Consider the following 12,304-nt stretch of genomic DNA (forward strand, 5'->3'; position numbering starts at 1 on the left):
CTGGGGTGTGTATAGTCTTTGTCAAAAGTGCACCGCTCAGGAGATCTCCTTCTGAGCGGCTTTGTGCGGATCCTATTAAATTTCTAGCGTTCCAGATCTCTTTACGGTATGATATTTTTGTTCTACCCTCTCCAATGGGAAGGACCTGCATTAATGATGAATCAGTATCACTACATGGCTCAGAAGCAGACCCCCTTGTATCTACACTTTCGACGCAGGCTGTACGCAGGCAAGGAATGATAGACATCCTTATTCAGTACAGCACAACTGAGAAACAAGCCTCGTAAAAAAATTTAGTCGCAAATCGTCTTCGGAACGAAGGAAGAGACCATCACAAGTTACCTTTAACACCAGTGACACTGCATTGGAACAATAGTTGTGAGAGAAAAAACGTGCTGCTTGGCTTTGTAAAGACTGCAGTTTTTGCACTAGAACTGCAGTGTACGTGTCCCATACGACAGGTGTGCGGTAGGGCGGACTTCTTTTTTTCATACAACAGTTCTCTGATGTCTTGTAGAGCGTGTTGAAGTTTCTTTTGTTAAAATGTCAAGACTGGCCAGCCTTCAGGTTATGTTATTTACATGGCGGATCCACGACAGGTATGACCTATATATTGACCTTAAGTATTTTGCCTCGTTTACCTTAGAAATGAGTTTCTTATTTAGATGATATGCATTTAAATGGTTTACCTTTCCAAGCGAAATGAATGTGTTTGCATTTCGACACGTTTAAATTCATAAGACCCTAATGTATTTTTGTGAGTTCATTTGAGATTCTAATCAATGGGAATCACTATTATTCGGCAGAGGAAACAGCCATCAGTATGTAATCGAATTCTGGAACATACGCCACAGCCAATGGCATTTATGAAGATTTTTGCTACATTATTAAAGAATATGCCTTATGACAAGCTTGCGTACAAAAAAAAAGAAAAGAAGCAATAGCGGGCCCAGGGCTGACCCCTAGAGCACACATGATAGCACAGAAACTTCTGCCGATTGGGAACCAATAATCGAAACCTTTTGAAAACGATCCTTTATTTATTTTGAATTTCAGAGAAGTACGTTGTTCGGCAAGCCAAGATAGGACAATTTGTGCAGTATATGGGAATCTGTATCGAAGGCCGTTTTGCAATCTAGTAATATGCAGTCTCTTCGTGGGCTCTTCTCATATAAGAAAAATAGGTCATGCGAAAATTCGATTAACTGCTCCACGCCAGACGGGCTCAAAGGACAGCTGTGGTGGCAGTAAAAAAAAAGAAAAAAAAAACGTTTTATTAATGTGTTCGAATAGGATCGAATAAATAACACGTTAAAAATTTTTTCTGCGAACGCTGCTTCGAGTCTGTCTTTTATTACTTAGTTTAGAATCTCATCCTTGTTAACTAGAACAACGTGACCCATTTTCTAATGCTCCGATAAATCACAGTTGCTTAGAAAAGTGGTAAATATTACGGCTAGATTTCGATTTTAATTTTGAGGAAGCCATGAAAACAAAATCCACGATACCAACAAGCCCTGAGCTGAACATGGGCCCATTTTTTCAAGGAATTTGAACATTATAAAGCTTTCAGTTATAATTTAGGCGCTTGGTTGAGATATAAAGGGTGTTTCACGTAACATGAACAAGGCTTTTAAAAGAAGCGCAACTTGTAGCTGGATGAGGCCAATGACACGTTGTTTGTCGTCATGTAGTGCTCTTCAAAGTATATTTCATATTCCCCTCAATCACCTTATTAACTAAAATGAATTATGCAAAATATTTATTATTTCGTTCAGAGCCAAGTGCACTTCATTACGTCGTAGAACGGGTTGAGATACAATCGTCACAGTTTTTCCATTAGCCTACCTCCTACGTGATCGTTTTTTCCAGCATTTAAAGAACGCCTGCAAATATGAAAAAAAAAAAAAAAAACACCACGTGACTGCGATCTTGCGCTGAAGTATTCCAGCGCTGCCAAACACGTTTTGAATCAACGAAGCGTGCACGTTACCCGTCTCGAAATGAGCGGCCGAAGAACGCTACTATCCGCATACAGAAAGCCTAAGCCACGATCAGCGATGGGCATGCCACTGGCAGCAATCTTAGACGGAAAATTTAACGAAAAAAAAGAACGAAAAAGCGCTTAAGCCGCCTAATTTCAGGCAGGCTCGTTTTGTTTTTGTCTTTTGTCATGGTGCAGCCTCTAAAGTGAGCAGCGGCCGCTCACTTAGGCACGGTCACCGCGTACGTTTCATTCGTCTAAAAGTCGTTGGGAGCGCAGCAATATTATAACGCACTAACGCAGTCACGTAAGACTTTTGGGCTTCTTTCAAATGCCGACGTCAAGGTACGTCGTTAGAAAAAACCGTTTGCGAACCCCCGCCACAACATAATGGAATAATAAAAATTTTGCAAAATTGATCTTTGTTAGTGAACTAATTGACCAGAATATCAAAATAATCTGAAGAGCGCTACATGACGGAGAATTATATGCAGTTTGTTGCACCAAGCTTCGCTGCACCGTTGTCTTCTAACCCGTGGTTCAAGAAGGAAAGAAGCCAACAGTAGGCGAGGCCAAGGAAAGCTTTGGGGATAGTACTTTGTCTTTTTTTTTAATATTTACTTGAATAGTCACAGAAATTAGTAATGTAATATGTTTAGGGGAAAGATAATTAAACACAAAGTAGAATAAAAAACAACGTGCCGATGGTGGGAACCAAACCCACGACCTCCGAATATCGCGTCCGGTGCTCTTCCAACTGAGCTACATCGGCCGCTGTCCCCCCTGCTGCTTTCTTGGGTATTGCTGCTGTCTGTATACGAACCTTGAGAGTGTTCACCAGCGCCACCCTCAACCATAGCGGTGGACGTGGAACGTCCTTTGTTACCGCCAGCGTCACGTAGAAGGGTGATCAAAAGCGAGGGCGAAAGCTGTGCTAGAACCCTCTTACGCTACCTATGGCTTCAAGACTGCCAGAACCGAGACCCCCGTAAGCTACAAGCAGATCAATGAAGTGATAATGAGGGTGCTAATTATATTACATGAAGGAAAGAAGCCAACAGTCGGCGAGGCCAAGGAAAGCTTTGGGGATAGTACTTTATGTCTTCTTTTTTTTAATATTTACTTGAATAATCACAGAAATTAGTAATGTAATATGTTTAGGGGAAAGATAATTAAACACAAAGTAGAATAAAAAAACAACGTGCCGACGGTGGGAACCGAACCCACGACCTCCGAATGTCGCGTCCGGTGCTCTTCCAACTCAGCTACATGTAGAGATGTAAAATGTAGATTCGGAGTATCCATTCAAGGAGTTCGTCTTTTCTATATCGTCGTTTATTGCTGTGCTATTCAGTATAATTGTCTTACTATCTAATTCATCAACTCTCACAATTCTTTAGAATGTTTAGAGCCCAGTGTGAAAAAATAATATTTCGTGGACGCTTTCATTTACTTTTAACAGTTATTGAACTACGCATGTACTATTTATATTTGTATTTCATCTTGTTAATAAGCAATTTGGTGGTGCTTTAAATCATGGTTTATTACTACTTCACCTTGGTGTGCGAATCCTGTAAGCGGTGTAGTTCACAAACAGCTGAAGCTCGTGCTTGAATAACAACCATAATTTAGTGGCGCTGGTCGTAGTGCTGAAAATCATAAAATATCGTAGTCATGCTGTAATTTTTGTGTAGTTTGAGCGCAACTGCCGCGTTAAGAAATAAACGGGTGTTTCGGAGTGTCTACGGATTCTTTGTTCACAATGACAAAACGGCCGTGCAAGAAGCAGTCTTAATAGCTTTAACAAGTCGACGTAATCATTTTGCATAAACCAGGCGAAGATTCCCCTTTGTGTTCGGCGTTGTCCGTATTATCAGATAAGCCAGGTGCTGCCGTGCCAATAGATTTCTTTCAGTAGCAACAATTTCCAGGTCATTCCAAGCAATTTCATATCCTTCATTTTGCTCGTGTTTTGTCAGAGCGGTTAGACGCTGCCCGGTTCCTGGTGACATCATTGCGGTGCTCTTTGTCAGTAGCCGAGGCCTGTCAGGAAATAGTACGTGACTAGACAATCAAAAGTACGCAATGGTAAAATGCGAATCTATGGTTTACAAAAGTCCTTCTAGTTCTTCAATTTCATTATTGACGCTTTTGGAGCTGATGAACAATTGCATCAAGCCAAGAAGCAGCTGCCGGCTGGGAATTAAGATTACTGCCAGAAAATTGGCGAGCAGTCAGTTGGTTCGAACTTACCTTTTCGGCTTCTTCACAGTATTACACTGGGCATCATACTAATACGTACAGCTATCAAGAGAAATCTTGTTGTGCCGTTCTGTTAAAAGTGAATTTTTTGTGCATCAAATTTAATAAGTTTTTGTGAGCAGTGTGAACAAATCACGACAAATCTTCGCTAAGGATAAACTTGATTTCAACTTTCTAGAAGCACCCATACTCTTTCGCTTCCTTTAAACTCTGTAACATGAGCAATAATTCGTCAGTTTTGACTGGCACGGGAAATATCTAGTCTGCGAGCATGGCCGACGTTGACCGCCTAGGTTGAACAATATGTTATCGAACCTTATGGAGGAAACCAGAATGCTTATAGCAGTTTATCGAAGTTAATCAGCGAAAAAAAAATGTTATTTCGTTGATATCTCCTTTCGTCATCATTACTCAAGACAAAATCCGATAAATTTCACTGCTAGCGAGGCTGTAAACACTTATAGACAGCTAGAGATTCTGCAAAGAAATACATGTTGTGTTACAGATTTGATCTGTTCTTCCGTAATAAAGCGCGTCTTGGCTATGTGTCTGAGATCTGAAAATATCTTTCTCTGGCCTCAAGCACTTCCTGAAGACTTCGAGCACGTTAGTGATCAAAGCCAGATACATAGAAATTCATATAAAAACACAACACCTTCAGAATGGAACCTTTAGTTATGCAGTTTAATTATTTTACTCACAACTGTCTTTAGTCATAAGATCTATATATTCTACAAATTTAGTAAGTAGGTGGAAGAGCTGGCAATGACCGCAATCTGTTTTTGCTTTTCTGGATAAGTAGCGAGTAAATAGTTCCTTCTGTGAAATTCGGAAGACGTTTATATTTACGAGCACTGCAACCCTGTTTTTTTTCTCTCTCTAATATCAACGAGTGCCATGGATTCTTGTACTGATTATCTGAAACCTTGTTTCGTCTTGTGTATAGCCCCATTTTGTGCTTGATTCTGGATTCCTGATTCCTAGCTTTACAAGTGCCGTTAGCGTATGAGCTCTGCTACCTCTGGTTTTCATTTGGCCCACAGGAGGTACGTCGCCTAATATATCTGTACTGCTAGACTAAGCTGTTGTTGAAACATGAAAAGTTTATAAGTTATGTGTCCCATTGAGGAGTCTCTATCTATGCTGCATAACATTTTTTTTTTTTTTTGTAAACCGCGGCAAAGAAGAACGTACTTAATTTATTTGCCTATACTGTTGTCGTGTGGTTACAAAACTGGACCATTGTTGAAATAGTAAAACGTATCTCTTATGCAATACTCACAGGGAAAAAAAATATTGCAAAGTGAACGTTGCGAAACTTACTGGACGGCGTACACCTTTAGTTTCAGGGAACAGAAGTCTAATGCTTGGAGAAAAAGTACTTCATGCAGCAGTGCTTTAAGCAGGGCGTCCCGAGGGGAAATATTGACATTTGAGAGCCTGCAACGATGCGCAGTCGGTTACATGCTGTTTGTACTGACCTTTCGCACCTAAAAATGTTGTACCGCAATTGCTTGATTAGTTCGATTAGATTATTAACCTAAATTACCAAATAATGACGTCCGAGAGTCTATGCGATTCGCAAAGTTAGAGAGTACCTGCAGAAATTACCTGTACCATATTTTGCAATAGCTTAAACCTCGCAAGTGCTCTTCTTTTGTTTTGTCAGAAATAACCCACGCGACCACAGCATTTTGGCGCCACTATCATGCTGCTCATAAGGGTGATTGATTGATTGGTTTCCTTTGTGGGGTTTAACGCCCCAAAGCGACTCAGGCTATGAGAGACGCCGTAGTGGAGGGCTCCGGAAATTTCGACCACCTTGATTTCTTTAAAGTGCACTGACATCGCACAGCACACAGGCGCCTAGCTTGTCGCCTCCATCGAAAAGCGGCCGCCGCGGCCGGGATTCGTTCCCGCATCATTGGGAACAGTTGCTGGGCGCCATAACCACTGCACCAGCATGGCGGGGCTGCTCATAGTCGTGGCCCCTGGGACAAAGTCAGCTGCTTGCCAGGCAGGATGGCGCTGTCGCTGCGGCACGCCGATATGTCGACGGGGGTTGTGACAACGTGTTAGTCATTTTGTGCGCGTGACAATCGGTGTGAAAATGGATGTGTGCGTGACAGTGAAAGTGCACTTTGAGTGGACACAAAGACCGAAGACAAAAATACAAATGCAACTAGTTCTAATCGTCACTGACAGGTCTGCGAGATGTAATTGCAACTAATGAACTGGAGACTACAATGCAATAGTTTAAAATCAATAAAGTTTTAATTAACGTCAAAAGACTAAATTTATAGTATCGCCTCTAGCAGAAGATAGGGCCCTAGAATATGTTCACTAGAGGACGAAGAAATGCCCCTTGAGAAGGTAAGTTTGATTTTGTATTGGACGCTTAGCTTTCCAAAGCCTCTCGGGTTGGGAGACGCCGTAGTCGAGGGCTCCAGGAATGTCTACCGCCAGGGGTTCTTTAACGCCCATTGACATCGTAGAGCCCGCAGGCCCAGTAGTACTTGCGAGCGGGCTAGTTACCTATACTCTTGTGTGTGTGTTGTGCTTGTGTATAACCATGTAGCGCCAGAGGTCTTCGGAGCACACAGGCGCCTCATTTTTCACCTCCATCAAAAAGCGGCCTCCGCGGCAGGGATTCGATCCCGCATTCTTAGACACACAATAGAGCATCCTATAACCTTTGTTCATTTATTTAAATTTATTTATTAAAATACCCTAAAGGGAGGAGGGTATTACAATAGGGATGACACACGAATCACTTTGATAGCACTTAGTTCAAAAACAGACAAGAGAAACAAAATACAAACACCATTTTTGAGGTACAGTAGAACAACACCAGATCGCAAATGGAAAAGAGTAAAAATTCAAATAGTTGAGAATAATGATACAAACAAAAAAACATAAACATAATACAAAAACATCGGAAAGAATGTAGTGGTATTCGAGGGAGCACAAAAGAAGGATTATTTACTCTATGTGATATAAATCAGTGGTGTACAGGGACGTCACATTCTGATGTATGTAGCATTTTGTGAAATTTGTCTGGGTGTATCTCGGTGGCAATACTTGATGGCAGGTTTGCCAGTCACTTATGGTTCCAGGTATGAATTATTGTGCGTAAAAAGATGAATTGCACACCGGGCGATTGATTTTGCAGGGATGATCAGGGCGAGGATAAAAGAAGTCGTCGTTTCGATGTGAAACAGAGATAAGCGAGTGTGTTTTCGTCGTCACAGTGAATCTAATTCAGCACCATTTTTTTAAATATGTAACACTGGTGTACGGGAAATAGTCCGAAAAAATGAAGCGAAGGCTTTGCAGGGATTCAATGTTTTGTATGATGTAATCCAGGGCTCGGGTACCAGATTGCACATGCATATTCAATTTTAGCTCTGATTAAGGTGGTGTATGCGAGCATTTGCAAGTGTGAGGGTGCTTGCTTTAGTCTGTGTTTCATGATTCCGAGTGAGCGATTAGCAGTTCCAAGAGTAATGTTGATGTGATGATGCCATGTTATATCCGTTTGAAAATTTACTCCTAGGTATTTGTATGTTGTAGTAAGCTCGACAATATTGTTATCTATAATGTAAGAGGTTGGAATGCGGGAAGAGGAACGCATGAATGACATGCACTTTGTTTTGGTATAATTTAGGGTAATTTGCTGTCAGAACACCACATGTCTCGCTTAGGTCAGATTGCAATGCTTGTTGGTCAGTTTCAGTAGTAATTTTACGGTAAATAACACAGTCATCGACAAACAGTCTTACACGGGATGATATGCAGTTAAACAAATCATTGATATATATTAGAAAAAGCAATGGACCAAGCACGCTCCCTTGTGGAGCGCCGAAAGTGACTGGAATAAAATAGGAATTACAATGGTTTATATTTCTGAACTGGGTTCGGAATGACAAAAAATCTTTTATCCATAAAATAACTTGTTTGGTAATGTTAAGATGTTTTAGTTTCGCTAGTAGCCTGTGGTGAGGAATGCGATCAAAAGCTTTAGAAAAATCCAGGAATATGGCATCCACCTGGTTGCCGACGTCAACACAGGATAGCAAGTCATTAGTAAATCCCGCTAACTGCACGTCGCATGAATATCCCTTGCGAAAGCTGTTCTGGTGTTTGAATATTATGTTATTTTCTTCTAGGTATGTTATGATTTGCGAATGTATGATGTGTTCCAGTAGTTTGCAGACGATACTAGTTAATGAAATGGGTCGGTAGTTAAGGGGAAATGTGCGATCGCAAGCTTTAAAAATTGGTATGACCTTGACTGTGCGCCAATCATTAGGAATCTGACCAGATGACAATGACGGAAAAAAGTGCGCATAGGATTCCAGAAATACTTTGTGATGTGCTTTTTAATAACTTGTTGTTGAAGCCAACGTGGTCGGATGAAGAACACGATTATTACGAAGTGACATGATACCCGACTCGCTGATAGTTATTTGTTGCATGATCACAACTTAAAATGTTTGAGCATGCAGAAACGTCCTCGCGGGTGAATACAGACCAAAAAGCGTTGTTTAGTATCTGTGCGCACTCTGACTCGGGAACAGTGGCTCCTGTGTTATCAGTAAGCACAACTTCCGGATGGCTGCTGGGGTTTATTACTTGTCAAATTTTTCGAGGGTTGTTAGTCAGCATAGATGGTAGGTCATGGTTATAAAAGTGACGACGAGAGGATTTAAGTAAAGCCTGGTATTCTTTGTCGCACTGCTTGTATTTAAGCTAGGATAATGTCTGATTGCTCTTGACGACTTGCCTGTATAATCGCTTTTCTTTTTGTTGTTGTTCAAGCGTCGAAGTTGCTTGTCAAACCATGGTGCAGAACTGCTACTCCTGATTGTTATGGTGGGTATATACTTATCAACAAAGGCGGAGAATATACTGTAACGTGGCGCACGGCACCTGGGAGTCGTGGAGAGAAATAAAGAAACGCGCTTGCTACTCATCCCGACAGAGGGGGCAAGGACAGTCGAAAGGGAAGCAAAAATATAGAAAGGACGAAAGGTTACGCAAGGAAGCAGCGTCCCTCGCTTTGCAGGGAGTACCCCTCCCCACGCCCTCGGCACTGAAGGGGGTACAAAGAGAACCAGAAAACGAGGCCAGAGCAACCTCGTCTGGGAGCATTCGAGAGCAAGAGTCTTGGTTTGACCCTGACCTCCTCCCGAAGCGCCTGAACGAGCCGTCGGCGAAGACGCCAGCGACAGCTCCCCGCTGTCCTAAGTCTCGTCGTCGGAGTCGCCGCTGCAGACGCCAGTGACAGCTCCTCGCTGTCCTAAGTCTCGTAGCCCTAGCCACGACATCGACCGGCCGTTGTAGACGCCAGCGACAGCTCGAACACCCGCTGTCCTAAGTCAAAGATGCGCCGGAGCACAGTCCGAAATTAGAACTACGGAGTATCTTTGTCGGGATCGGGAGCAGCTTGCGCTACAAAACGCAAAGAGTCTACTGAGTCGTGAACTTATCTCGGACATCTCCGCGGGTACCCGTACTCGCGACAAGTGGTGGAGGTGCGGGGTACAGAATCACCTACGTTACACATATGGACCGGCTATCTTCCGGACAGAAACGTCGCGCCCGACGCACGCGCGCTAAAACTCACGATGAACGGATCGATCCGGCAGAGAAATGGTGCGACAGGGATTCTGAAGAAACGCCCCGAAGCATTAATGACCGCTTTGCTGACATTTTCAGAATTGCGTCCAAAAACTTTTCATCAGTGAGTCAATGAGCACGGAGAGGATATTAAGGAGCCTAACAGTTCTGACAATGAACTCTCATAGCACACCAGAAAGCGGGGCACGACCCTACGGCCCACCCCCCTGCTTCCAGGGTAAAGCAGACAGGGACGTGGAGGATTGGATCCGCCTGTACGAACGGTACGCGGAGGCGCTCGGTTGGTCGGAGGCACAGAAGGCAGATAAGATCATATTTGCGTTCGCGGGAGAGGCCCAGCGATGGTATAGCGCCGTCCTACGGGAGGAGTCAGGCACGCGACAACTAGAGAATTGGCAGCAATGGCAGGAGACCCTTCGACGGGACTTTGCCGGGGAACACGTGCAAGATTGGGCTTACATGCAGCTGCAGGAGAGACGAAAACTCCCAGAGGAAACACCGAGGCAGTACGTATCCAGCATATTGCAGCTCTGCTCCCGGGCCAACACATCGATGACGGAAGCAGAAACGGTACGATGCCTACTGCGGGGTCTACCGGCCGATATGATGGAGAAAATGGACATTTCCAACCCGAAAAAGACGATGGATTTCCTGCAGCATCAGCAGCGCCTAACCCACGTAACCACTATGGCCCACGAAATGGCAGCCGCGCCCGCGCATGCGTTGCCGGGGCTGGTCGCAACAACCCCGCCCCTATCTCACCCCGAGATCGGAGATTGAACGGCGGGCTCAGCGGGTGGGCCCGTTGGCAGTGGGGGTAGAGAAAGCCGCCCCGCGCAACAGATAGCATCAGCAGACGTGTCCCAAGTGCTTGCGGCGCTTCAAGAGAGCGTGAAAGCTCTCACATCGGCTGTCGAAAAAATGGCCCTGCCGGCGCCACGGAGACTCCCGTCTCGCCAAAACAGAAATCTCTCCGGCCAAGTGGTCTGTTTTCGGTGCAAGCGGTACGGCCACATCATGCGGCAGTTCAGGCAACCAGCAGAGGGAACCGGCCCAACTCAATACCAGGGAAACTAACGAGTCGGGGCTTAGGAGTTACGCCCCGGGAAGCTCAAGAAAGCTCCATCTGCGCGACCTATCACCCATCCCACCTAATTTCAATCCCAGTGTCTGTCAACGGCAGGGACGTAGTAATGATAACTGATACCGGAGCATCTGTGAATATTGCCTCACGCAGCTTTGTGTCAAGAATTGGCGCTGCAATGCGCCCCAGTACGGCACTCATCAAGGACGTGAACGGCAAATTAGTCAGCGCTGCTGGTGAGGTGGAGCTTATCATTAGAGTGGGTCGGGACGAGATACGAGAGCAGCTACTCGTTCTTGAGGCATTTCCGTACGACATCGTTGGCGGCCTCCCTCTTTGCAGACATTCGGAGATGGTGATTAGTTTCCCCAAGAGGACGGTCACTTTTTGCGGACAGAATCTAAAACTTAATTTGGACGATTCAGATCTCCTCATGAAGAATAGGACCACGGCGTACTGCCAAACGGACACCTAAGTCCCACCTTTCTCGGAGGTTACATTGCCGGTAACGATCGCAGAAGTGGGTGTAGGCTTCGTCGAGCCATTAAAACAACTATCAGAAAAGATACGTCCAAGCGTAGCACGAATGCTGACTGACGTTAGAAGAGAGCAGACCACGCGGATACGTGTCGCAAACCCCACAGCCAGCAATGTGACTGCCGTGAAGGGGACTGCCATAGCTCAAGTGACTCCCCTCCGGAACGTTGAAATCTCCGTGGGGCCACCTAGCGCTCCTAAAGGCGGGGTAGGCGAGGTTACATACGGAGAGAACCTAGATCCTAGTTTGGCACAAAAATTTGAAGCACTACTTAGGGAATATGACCACCTTTTCCCCAGCGCCGTTCAAAACTTGGGACGCACGGAAATAGTCGAACACGAGATTGACACTAACGGTTCAAAACCTGTGCGACAGAACCCGTACCGCAACTCTGCAATGGAGAGACGGATCATTGAGGAACAGGTCGGCGAAATGTTGGAGAAGGGGGTCATCAGAGAGTCGACAAGCCCGTGGTCGTCACCAGTAGTACTCGTCCGAAAGCGTGACGGGGCGTGGCGCTTCTGCGTGGATTACCGAAAAATCAACTCGATAACGAAGAAGGATGTACATCCGCTACCTCGAGTAGACGACGTCTTGGACAGGCTACAGGGCTCTCGCTTCTTCACAACGCTCGACATGGCCTCGGGATACTGGCAGGTGCCCATACGAGAAGCAGACAGAGAAAACAGCCTTCTCGACGGGATCAGGGTTCTATGAGTTCAACGTGCTGCCCTTTGGACTATGTAATGCCCCGGCTACTTTCCAACGCATGATCAACAAAGTCTTGACAAGT

This window comes from Amblyomma maculatum, unplaced genomic scaffold (assembly GCF_055883805.1).
Source record: "Amblyomma maculatum isolate TAMU_Amacu unplaced genomic scaffold, ASM5588380v1 scaffold_19, whole genome shotgun sequence".
In the NCBI taxonomy this organism is placed as follows: Eukaryota; Metazoa; Arthropoda; class Arachnida; order Ixodida; family Ixodidae; genus Amblyomma; species Amblyomma maculatum.